This window comes from Malaclemys terrapin, chromosome 4 (assembly GCF_027887155.1).
Source record: "Malaclemys terrapin pileata isolate rMalTer1 chromosome 4, rMalTer1.hap1, whole genome shotgun sequence".
Classification (NCBI taxonomy): Eukaryota; Metazoa; Chordata; order Testudines; family Emydidae; genus Malaclemys; species Malaclemys terrapin.
Genome location: NC_071508.1, coordinates 112758103 through 112770586, shown reverse-complemented (window position 1 = coordinate 112770586; position 12484 = coordinate 112758103). Strand labels below are relative to the sequence as shown.

The window sequence follows — 12484 nt, the reverse complement described above, 5'->3', positions numbered from 1 at the left end:
AATAGAGAGGGGACTATGGGGTGGATCTAATGAGGGACCCCCAGAAGGCTATGGGGTACAGTGCTTAGTGGGAGGGTTGGGGGGTAGTGCTAAGCCAGGGGTCCCAAAGGATCCAAAGATGACAGTGCCCAGTGAGAGGGACCCAGGGATATGTGTGAGAACCAGTAAGAATTCTCTAAAGGCCTGTTTGTCATGCCATGCTAAGTGGCCGCCTGCCAACATGGATTCCCTATAGAATCATAGAAGTGGAAGGGACCTCGAGAGGTCATATAGTCCAGTCCCCTTCACTGAGGCAGGACTAAGTAATATCTAGCCCATCCCTGACAGGTGTTTGTCTATCCTGTTCTTACAAACCTCCAAAGGCAGGGATTCTATAACCTCCTTAGGTATTTTGTTCCATGCATTAGGAAGTTTTTCCTAAAATTTAATCTAAATCTTGCTGCAATTTAACCCCATTACTTCTTGTCCAGTCGTCAGTGCACGAGAACAATACATCACCCTCCTCTTTAAAACAACCTTTTATGCACTTGAAGATTATCATGTCCCTCCTTAGCCTGCACTTCTCCAAACTTCAACAGACCCAATTTTTTCAATCTTCCCTCATAGGTCATGTTTTCTAGACCTTTAATCATATTTGTTGCTCTCATCTGGACTTTCTCCAGTTTGTCCGCACCAACTGAAGTGTGGTGCTGAGAACTGGACATAATACTCCAGTTGAGTCCTTATCAGTGCTAAGCAGAGTGGAAGAATTACTTTTTGTGTCTGCTAATACTTCCCAGAATGATGTTTGCTTTTTCTGCACTAGTGTTATATTGTTGACTCATATTTAGTTTGTGATCCATGATAACCCACAGATCCTTTACTGCAGTACTCCTTCCTAGGCAGTCATTTCCCATTTTGTGTGTGTGGAATTGATTATTCCTTCTTAAGTCTAGTACATCACACTTGTCCTTATTGAATTTCATCCTATTTATTTCAGACCAATTCTCTAGTTTGTCAAGATCATTTTCAATTCTAATCCTGCCCTCCAAAGCACTTGCCAACCCCTCCCAGCCTGGTATCACACACAAACTTTATCAGTGTGCTCTCTTTGCCATTAACCAAATCATTTATAAAGATATTGAATAGAACCAGGCCCAGGAGAGATCCCAGCGAGACCCCATTCAATATGCCCTGTGAGTTTGACTGGGAACCATTGATAATTATTCTTTGAGTAGGATTTTCCAACCAGTTGTGCACCCACCTCATAGTAGGCTCGTCTATTTCCCTAATTTGCTTATCAGAAGCACGGTGGCTCTGAGCACATTTTAGGGTTGCTATTCAGCTGGTTCCCTCCTGTGCAACTCTCACTGGCTTGATGGTCACAAGAAGAATGACACAACATCCCCTTCCCCCTCCTGGCAGCAACAGGTGACATCTAGGGCCCAAGCCCAGTCCTGGAAACACAGGATCTGGTTTGGGTCTGTGGTTTTCTCCAATATCAGTAGAGGGTGAAGTGGTGTCACTGCGGCACTGTGCTTAGTATCTGTGCATTTAGAGGCAAGGCCCTGGGATCCAACTAAACCTGCTGCTGTAGGGATGAGAGAGGATCTAGCCTAGAGAACAGGGCCTGATAGGGTTGGCAGGCTGTATTGAACCTTATGGGGTGCGCTATTGTGGTGCCGCAGCCTAAAGTCAATATGGTTCCACCCCCAGTGCCATCTTTTAATGCCTCCAGTCACTGGTGTCTTGGCACCATGGGGCTGGACTTTGCAGCTTGTGGCATGCAGGGTCTTGCACTGTTTTAAAATGATGGCTCCGTAGGTAGCTCTGAGCACCTCGTTCCATGAACACTGAGCATGTAGCCAGCACTGGCCACATCTACTGGCATCCTGCTCCTTTCCATGCCCCGCCTCTCCCCGAGAGATTGGGGAGAGGAAAGCCAGGGAGCAATGCTTGGATCTGGTGCAGCAAATCCTGGATCCCTAGGACAGGCTGACTGGGGCTCGGTTCTGTACCATGAACTGTTATTCTTAGTGAGGAGAAGGGAAGGTGCCTCACGACTGTTTTGCTGGGCACGCTTGTTTCCTACCTCTACCCCTCATGATGTCGCACCCCTATCCGCTGCACCAGGCCATGCCAATTTCCCTGCAAACTGATGGTCTCGTTTCAACCTTCCTGAAGTGTCCAGTGTGCTACAGTAATGTAACGTTCTGCACATGTGCCAAGCACTAATATCCTCATTACTCTTAATGCTAGAGCCAGGTGAAATGCCCGAGTCTGTTCACAAGCAGTTTGGTAAACCGGGTCTCACTGCTGGTCAGTGTTGGTTTCATACCCTTCTTTTTATTTATATTACAACCAAGACAGGGCTCTGTTACGTTAGGCGCTGTACAAACACCCAATAAGAGACAGTCTCTGCCCCAGCGAGCTTACAGACTAAATAGACATGACAGACAAAGGGTGAAAGTGAAAACAGGGGCGCAGAGAGAGATTAAGGTAAACCAGCAGCTCAACCCGGAATAGAACCAAGACTGCCCAAGTCCCAGTCAAGTGTCCCACCCACTAGACCACACTTCCCTCTGGAATTTGGCCTTATGTTATGGGTCTGATCCAAGCAACAATGAAGGTGAAAACCAAGACAACCAGCTGTGCTCAGCACTGTGCAACGAGGATGGGGCTTTCCTTGACCTGATGGACCTGCCCCTGGGACTAAGCACATGCATGATGCGTATGGTGCTCTGCTCCCCCTGGGACCAGATATGATTGGTTTTGCTACAAAACCAAATGCGAATCTCTCTGCAAACAAAATCTGCCTCTCTGCAGGAGCAGCAACATGTACTGATGGAAGAGCCTCAAAGAAAATATGTGTATGTGTGCAAAACACTTTGGCTTCCACCTTCAAACCTGGAACTCGCCAAGCCTTGAGCAGTTTGGGGTTTGGTTGGGAAAAGTTCCTGTGGATCTAGTTAGCATGCTGACTCATGGGGACAAGGAAAGTGCCCCAGAAGCTTCAGCCCTCAGGAGAGGTCAAGGATTCAGACCTTATATCTTATCCAACACAGTGCCACCTAGCACTATGTTGGGGTATTGTGTCCTGTACTCACCCCCACCTCCTCCTACTGGGTTACCCCCACTAGTCCCTGCAGAACTGCATCCCCTACCATCACAGTGGGACAGTGGAGTCAGTACCAACTCAATGCCTGTGACTGAGTAACCTGCGCTGCTCCCTGCAGCACCTTGGGTTCTCCTTGGGTTCTCCAGTACTGACTTGGCCTGATCCTGCCTAAAATGTGAAGTCTGACAAGATCCCAGCCCAAGGTGGGATGGCTGCAGGCCATTAACTTGGCCTCCCATCAGGAGAGGTTCTATGTCATCTTCTTGGACTGGCAGGAATCTTTCCCAAGGCTGTGTTTACATGGCTGCCTCCCATTCCTTGCTTGTCTCCTCCTTCCCTTACCAAGTCAGGGTGAATGATACGGTGAGCCCCAAGGAGATGACAGAGGCTCTGGAAATGGGATTCCATGTGCACAGGATAAGTGGTCCCATGGAAAAGGAATGAGCAGGTGCATATGAGTGCGAGCAAGGTAAGCACTTTGAAAAGTGAACTGGGGACAAAGGAATTTACTGCAGCCCTCTTCTCAGCCTGCCAGTGCCCCAGGCCATTGGTTTCTAAAAGAAAAAAGCCCCCACAGAAGGCTGGCAAGGCATGAGTGGAGCAGATGAAGGCACAGGGCCAGTGAGGGTTAGGCACTTCCCTGTAGAGCTGCACTCAATCTGTTCATCTGCTGGGTGCATGTCTCCCTCCCTCCCTTCCCCAGGTAAACAACAGAACTGTCGCCATCTGGCATTTTCAGCTGCTAAATAATTCATCTCCCTTTTGTTAACAAGGAGAGAAAGTCTCTGATGGACGGAGCTGCTGGATCTTTAGCAAATAAACAAGGAGGCTCCTAGCAACCTGCAACTCCTGTCCTACCTCTGACCCGCTTTCCTGGAGCTAGAGCCCATGACTGTTTCCATGGATCACTTGATGATTACCTGTTCTGTTCATTCCCTCTGAAGCACCTGGCAGTGGCCACTGAGCATGTCAGAAGACAGGATACTGGGCTAGATGGACCTTTAGTCTGACCCAGTATGGCCATTCTTATGTTCCTTATGTTATATTCCTTATGAGCACTACTTACTCTTCCTGCCACAGGGGAGAACCGGTGAGCAAAGGACATAGCTACTCGGGGGATGGGGGGGATGCTGTCTTTTCCGACTAGGTCCATGATGCTGCCCCCTTCCCCACTAGCTATCTAGAGAAGCAGATTATAGCTTTGCTGATCCTCGTCCAGCCAGAAGCAGATTCTTCCTGTACATGCTGCATTTCATTTCCCTCTAAGTTTTCCTATCCACATGCCTCCCAAAGGCAAACCTCCTGTGTGCCCCCCAAATTCAACTCCATGTATATCCCAAACCAACTCCTGCCCCAGCTCCTTGAGCTTAACTCACTTTTTTATTGCTGCACTTTATAGATTGTAAGAAATTTTAGGAATAGAAAGAGAGCACCCCTGCCCAGCACCCAGGCCCTCCCTCTAGTTCAGCTCCATTCCACCCTCCTCCCATCCAGGCCCAGGACCCTGCCCCTCTGCAACTCAATCGCAGCCCCAACTCAGCCTCATTACAATCCCTCTAGTCCCATCACACAGCCCAGAGCCCTGAGCTGGCTCCAGTGCATTATCCAGAACTTTTAAATCAACCTCAATCCCACCCCAGATGTCTCCTTCTCCAGACACCAGTGCACCAGGCACCTTTCCAGCTCAGGTGTTCCAAAACAAACATCCTGGTTTCCTTACAGTTAAAGCTGCAGAAGTTATTAACACTCTGATGCAAACTACATAACTACAGGCATACTATGAGAATAACCAGCTGAAGGTAATTTACATAAATATTCTATGATTCTTGCTTCATACATTTGGTCAGCAATAATATTGTGGTAATTTCACCTTACACATTCCAATGACAACCTTAGCTCTGTCCTGCAAGACATGCTTATGAACTCTTTCAATGGAGAGGTTACTAATTATTTACAGAGTCATAATCATATTAACGATACATATGTTGAAAGGATTCTTAATTCTGACCCACAAGATGTTCTTAAGGTTACTACTGGAAAACATGGGTTAATTTCCACATGTCATTATCATTGTGAAATACTCTGGTATTCTAAAACACTGTGCTAATACCACAGTATGCAGCAGTATTGTGGGCCACGACTGCAGCATATTAAATCATTTCTTTATAAGGGACAGCTGGGTTGAGTTAAATGCCTTTTAGACACCGATTTACCCCTTTCCAAGCTGTTCAGTTGAATAACATAAGTATAAATAACCAAGAAGAATACAGCTCTCTGTACCCCAAAACTAGCTTGCCCAACTTCCCTTAATAGGATAAAGGATTTTGGTTTAAACTCTTATCTCTTTTGGATGTGTTTAGGAGTCTGCCTCCCTAAATTTCCCCTGAAATTTTCAGCTGGATGCATGGTTATGCTTCCCTTCTGTTCTAAACTGTTGTGTAGTATTGTTGTGTGCTGTAAAACAACTCCTGTGTTCTGCGCCAGAGGTGGTTGCATTTCAATGTTGTATGCAGGGATTACAGAGAATTTGTAAACGTCTTTGGGAAGAAAGACCACATAGATTATACTAAGAAGTGAGCATATTCTAATAGAACAAGCCAGAGACATGAAATCAGGAGACCAGGTTCTATTCCCAGCTGTGCCACTGATTCACTGTATGACCCTGGGCAAATCACTTCCCCACTCTGTGCCTCGGTTTCCCCATCTGTAAAATGGGGATAACTCTGATCTACAACGTGGGTTTGTGCCTTAATGTCTATAAAGTTCTTTGAGAACCTTCTATTATTATTTATTATTTGTATTGTCATAGCACTTAGGAACCCCAACCAAGTAACAGGGCCTCATTGTGCTAGGCGCTGTACAGACATGGACCAAAGACAATGGTCCCTGCCCCAGAGAGCTCACAATCTGCATGTCAGGCAGAGCACAACAGGTGGATGAAACAGCTGAATGAGCTGGGGCCAGGGCCTGGTTGATGAGGTTACAATAAAAAAGTGTTTAGCAGAAAAGCAAAAGTCACAGTGCATTGCTTGCCTAACCAAGATGACAAGCGAGAGATCCTAAAGATGGCAAAGAAATATATACACAATAAAATAAGAAATTGTATTCGATTTATAGATAAATCTGTGACCTGCCCTGAGTTTTTCTCACTTAATACAGATATTTGTGTTTGGACAAAATGTTCCTCCTTCAGATCTTGTGTCCTTCCCACATTAATAACAACACATTGTACAGGACATTGAGACCCTCCAAAGGAGGTCACTACAGCCAAGAAAAGAATTAAGTAAATTTAAAGCTAGCATGGGTAGAATCATGCATAATTCATCATTCATTTGGCATATTTTGTTTTTTTCCTGTCCATAAACTGTCCATGAATGGCCTGCGATTCTTTTAGATGTGTTATTCAAAGTGATTTGCCAGACAATTTCTGCAAATTTCTGGACACGTTTGTTTCTGGTGTCTGACTGGATGAGCGTAACATGAAGAATCAGATGTCCCATTATAAATATGAAATTTGCTTTACGTGAATGTTGTTCTTTCTCTTGAACATCCCTGCCAGCAAACTCACTTGCTAGGGTATTCATGGAAAGTGAATGCACAAAGACCATGAACACACCAAAGCAAATCCTTTGTAAAATTCATATGAATAGTCAGCCACTTTGGGGGACAGTATTTGCCTAGAGCTGATCATAATCCTTATCTATCTCCCAGTGGGGCTATCAGCTTTGTTTTGCAGGTAAGAAAACAGAGGCACAAAGAGGCTAAGAGGGATTGGCTCATGGTGGTCACAGAGAGCCAACCGAAGACGTGGGATTAGAACCCAGCAGCCCTGATTCCCAGTTCTATGCTTTGGCCACTACATCACACTGCTTCCTGAGCTACACTTTCCCTGCTCTCTTCTCCCCTCTGCCCTTCCTAGGTATGTGCTGGAGGAATTCCCTCCAGCTTGCAGGAGTGGAATGTGGGGAGAGATGTATTGTCAAATCAATGTCCCTTAAACCCCCCCTCTCTCCCCACCCCCAAACTGGGAAGAGTTGCTAAAGCTCAGACCTATGACTTTGTGTGATCAGTGGAAGGTCAGTGGTGACCCTAGAGGGGTAGGCAAGGGAAACTGAGCTGGTTACATTGACTCAGCACCACAGACAGGGATCAATAACAAGCTCAGGCTGGAACAGGTACGTCAATATCCCAGTGCTGAGCTCAGCACAATCGTGGGAGATGTGGCTTTACCAGAGGAGGGCACAGTGACCTCTAAAGTGCTTCAACACAGTCTGGCAGGAAGGCGCAAACACACCATGCCCTGCCCAGGGCACTCCCAATTTCGCACTTGGGCAAAGGGGAGTACAATAGGGGAACAGGATACCCAAAGCAGGACCCACTAAAACTACACTGTGGGGCTGGGGCAGTGGTGCAAGTAGAATTCATTTCTTACTGGTACGCTGCCACCCAGTTAAAGGGGGGGGGGCACGTGAGTGCCCCACATGACTCCTCACCTGACCCCACCGTGCTCCCAGCCCAGTGCCCCGCGCTCTCCACCTCCCCATGATCCATCCCACGTTACCTGGGGGGGGGGGGGGGGGCTCCGTCCTCCTCCCGCTGCGCCGGACACTTGTGAACCGCAGGGCGCTCCGGAACCCCAGTGGCAAAAGAGGCAAAACGTCGGGTGGCACCACGCCGGCAACTCCTCCAGCGCGGCTGTACCACTCCCAGCCCCACCCCCAGCCCTGTCCTCTGGTGGGGCTGCTGTACAGACCCCGGACAGGAGACACAGGCACGCAGCTGCGTGAAAGGGTTGGGGGTGGTACAGCCGCGCCGGAGGAGTTGCCAGCATGGGGCCGCCCGGCAGCCCCACATTATGCACCTCCTGTGACTTTCCGGTGTGGTGTACTGGCTATAAATAGCTTACTGGTATAGCGTACCATACCGTACCACCCAACTTGCACCACTGGGCAGGAGGTAGAGTCTTTACTCATTCTGTCTCTCTATGAAATTCACCCTCACTCACAGGCGCCAACTTTTATTGGGACCGGTGGGTGCTCATGTCCCCCTCCCCCCGCCCCTGGCCCTGACCCTGGCCCAACTCCACCCCCTCCCTGCCCCTACTGGACCCTCCCCAAATCCCCACCCTGACCCCGCCTCTTCCCTGAGCGTGCTGCGTTCCTCCTCCTCCCCCCTCCCTCCCAGCTGTTTCGTGGCACAAGCACTGGGAGTAAGGGGAGAGAAGCAGGACGCAGTGGCGCGCTCAGGAGAGGAGACGGAGGTGAGCTGGGGCGGGGAGGCAGGACAGGGAGCTACTGGTGGGTGCAGAGCATTGCTTATTGCAGAGCACCCACCAATTTTTCCCCATGGGGGCTCCAGCCCTGGAGCACCCACGGAGTCGGCGCCTATGCCCACACTTCTCGGGGTAAAGCCCTATCTTCAGTAGTGAGTTTATTCTACCTGAAGCAGCGTGTTTGGTTTGAAGCGTGTCAAAAACTCCCCTTGGGATAACAAACCTGGTACATATCAATTTCTTTGTTAAACTGATGAACTTACATAAGCTTGCAGCGTCCAGCGGGCATAACTGGACACTGCAAGGCGGAGGTTCCTAGGGTTGTGTCTGGGACCAGAGATATGGGCTAATGTCATTTGGTTGCACAATCCAAGGAGCAGTTTACATGCCAGAGGCTGTGCGTGAACAGCCCAGGAGTCGGGGGTTCTCCCAGCAGAGCAGGGTCAGGTTGGCTCCCAGAGTCAAGGATTGGAGTGACCTAGCAGATCACCGGTCCAGATAACACCAGAGGGGAACATCACAGGAAGCCCCTTCAACCTCAGCTGCATGCTGCTCTTTGCCCCCAAGAACATCAACTCAGCACTAGGCAGTGTTTGGCATTCTGCTCATTTTCCTTCATGATCCAGGCATCACAGTGCCAAGGAGTGGTCAGGAGGGTAAATTTCTGCACTCCCAGCAGTGCCAGCTGGGTCTCCAGCAGAGGGAGTTACTGGTGCAAGAAAAGCTTCCTCCCATATTTTCCTACTCAACCTTACCAAGCCCCTCTACCCCCACCTCTCTGAGCCCACACCTTAGTGCTGGGATGGCAAGCTCCTTGAGACTGATATCCCAGAGTCTCTACCTCACTCTGTCAAGTATCAGAGGGGTGTAGTGAGGTTCTTACCCAGGAAAGCTTATGCTCCCAATACTTCTGTTAGTCTTAAAGGTGCCACAGGACCCTTTGTTACCTCACTCTGATTATCCCTACTGGAATCTGTTTGGGAAACTTTTCCTTTGCTCACAGCCATTTGGAGTGGGCTTTAATCCCATCAGATCCCAGATGTGAGCAGAAAATCTGCCTCTCCATCAATGAGATCAGATCTGGGACCAATCACCAGGCCAGCAGATTCAGGAAATCTGAGCCTCCTCTCACATCCCATAGCCCTTACACAGTGTGAGCTTCTGTGAGGTGAACATAGCCTATGGATCTAGTCATTACCTTGTTAATGGGCTAGGGAAATTAAGCCATGTGTGAAAATCACTACCTCCAAGTCCTGAAAAGAGATCAGACCCCAGTGATTTGGGATATGTTGCCTTCTGCATTAGGACTACATGGTTCTCTCAAAGAACTACACACTGCCCATCAGACCCAGATTCCACATGCAACTGTCCCACCAAGAAATGCTTTGATTGAAATGGTGCCTATAGCCCCTGACCAGAGACCTAACACAAAACTACTAATGTCCTCTCCTGCTGTCCCCTATAATCAGGGGAGTCGGCCAGCAATCTGCAATCGAGAGACCCTGCTGGAACGTCTTTCTCAATTGTCTGAAGGGCTGGGGAACCCCCTGGGACCTTAGGATCACTAGGGGTCTGTTGTACACAGATTCGGCCCCAGCTCCACCCTTGACTCAAATCTTCTATTTGCACCTACGGTCTCTAACCATGGTGCCTACCTCTCCTGTCTGGCAATCTGACCCTACCACCTTTCCAGCCTTGCTGCCGCTGCGCCTCTACCGACATCTTAGCCAGACCTTCCACTCCTCTCACTTCTGCTATGGCAGCTTCCTTCTCTATGGCCTCCCAAGACTCCAGCTCTCCAGACTCCAGCACCTGCACAGTGCTGCTACCACCTGCTCCAATGCACAAGGAGGAGCAGTCCCATTGCCGCCCTCTCACCGAGCACTGCTGGCTCCAGGAGCATTTCAGGGGATGATTCAAATCTGCAGTCTTCGTTTTTAAAAGCTCCAGGGCTATAGCTCAGAGGACCTCCAGGCCTGTCCCTCTTTTTACTCCCCTGCTCACCTTCTCTGTCATTCTACTACCAGGCTCCTCATTGTCCCTCTGTACAGTGCTACCAAGTTGGTGAGACAGCATTACCCTCTGCAGCTCCCAGAATCTGCAACAGCCTCCCCATATTTCTCCACCCGATCCATGTTCCATCTCTTTTCTCTCTGGCCTCTTAGCGTCACCCTGCCCTGCTGATTATTTGGTACCTAATTCCATAAGTAGTTGGTCTGAAAGATACTGTGCAAAGGAACGTGGCATCAGTCCATTCTTCACAAGAGGGTTCTGTCTAGTCCTTGGAGATTAAAGAGGAGTCAGTTTCCTTTGCTGCTGAAGACTTGGCAAAACTCAAGAGCCAGTTTTACCGAGGACAAATAAAAGGGATGACTCCCTCTCTCCTCCACCCCATTGTATGATCAACTTGTGGAACTCTCAGCCGCAGGAAGGCAGAGTGTGAGATGCTGGATTGTTTTCTTCTAAAGGGCTGGATAATTTTGTGACCAATAACAACATTAAATGAGTGAGATAAATGATATTTTTCAAGTGCCCTACCATGGTGCTCAGGGCACCCACTTCATCAATGACAGCATGAGTTAACATTAGCATACACTGCCCTGTCACACTGGAAATGAATGCCACAAATGTAGAGGGTCAGCTGCTGGAGAAAAGGGAGACGGAAATGTGATAAATACGGGGCTGATCAGGCCAGACTGAAAACATTCTGAAGGGGAGAAAGAGGGTTCAGATTTGCTTTTAGAAGTGTGAAGGGGAGGAGTGAGATGTGTGCAGAGGGGAGCAAGTCCCACTGGATGCAGTCCTCCACCAGCCATGGCCCAATTGCCTGTGACCCAAGCTGCCCTTCAGGGATTCCTGAAAGCTAGTTCTGGGGAGCCAAAGGAGGGGAACCAAGTCTCATGCTTTGCAGTGGAAACTGATCCCTCGTCAGACTCAAGACAAACCTCACCCATGACATCTCAGTTGAACTCTGCATAACTGGCCAAGAATGCCCAAGAGCTCTAGGGAGCTTTACAAACATTCACAAATTCAGGGGCTCACCCCATCTTTCAATCTGCAGAACAAATGAGAGACTCTCTTCCCCATGCACACGACAACTCCCACTTCCTGCTCAACCCCCCCAAATCTCTCAGGACCTCCCTCCAGTCACCCCCCCCTACTTATTTCTCCCAAGGTTTCATTCTGCAGCTCACCAAGGAGGGTGCTGTAGTTTGAGAATCACAGAAGGGGTGCAGAGGGGAGCAGGGGCTGCTGTCTGCTTTCCCGCTACTGGCCAGCGCAGGCTGGAGCCGAAGTGGGAGGTTGATCGGAATCTTGTGCTGCTAATTTTGAAGATTCTGACCCCAAACCAATGCACAGACAGCTCCTCATCGGGTCCCCCAATGGAAACAGCCCCACACTAGCGACCAACCAGAGGGCTGCCCCAATTTACGATTAAAAGATGCTTCTCAAAGGCTCCACTGCCTCCAACCCCCATGCATGCACAGCCCTCATTTTAAATGGAGGGACAACAGGGGAAGCCTGAGTGATCTTCCTGCTCTCAAGAGAGGCATGTCAGGCCCACGTTTAGGAAACCCTGCTACAGAGTCACATGAACCCAGGGGCAGAGCCCCGAGATTTGCTTTCTGAAACCAACAAGCCACACAAAGGCAAAAGTCTCCTGTAATGTCACATACCGGCTGAGGTGGCTGGAAGGGGTCACACCGGGGGCTAGTGACGGAGTCACTCCGAGGACAGCAGCAGCTGCTTGTGGAGGGGTGGTGAAAGGTTTTGTCAATTCCTCCCTTCCCCCCACACCTCCTGCTAAATTTCTCACGAGCAGCCTGGTAGCTGGGAAACTCTCCTCCACGCAGCAGCTGTGGCCAGAAGTCTCTGGAGACACAAGACGAGAGATGGGTCTCAGGACATTGGGGCCATTACGGCATGTGTGTGGGCTCTGATGCATGAAGAATTGGCAGCCTGCCCCTACTTCTCTGCTCCCTCCTGCATCTCTGGGGATGCCGGGGACGGCCCTGCACTGGCTGACAGCGGGGGGGGGGAGGGACGGGGGGGGGTTGGATGGGCTAGATGTCTCAGGGCATCCTTCCCAGCTCTCATTTCTATGCTTAATTCTG

General features: G+C 49.4%; 1 protein-coding gene across 5 annotated transcripts in view; it reads right to left on the bottom strand.

Annotated features, from left to right (window-relative positions):
* The window catches only part of TMEM63C (transmembrane protein 63C), a 69443-nt gene that overhangs the window by 33996 nt on the left and 22963 nt on the right, over window positions 1-12484 (bottom strand). The window contains exon 1 of one of the 5 annotated variants that reach the window (XM_054027171.1): window positions 12047-12110. The exons of the other annotated variants lie outside the window; for them this stretch is intronic. The gene's annotated coding sequence lies outside the window, so the exon portion shown is untranslated. Of the gene's footprint in view, window positions 1-12046; window positions 12111-12484 lie in introns of those variants that run through there. 5 annotated transcript variants of the gene reach the window in all.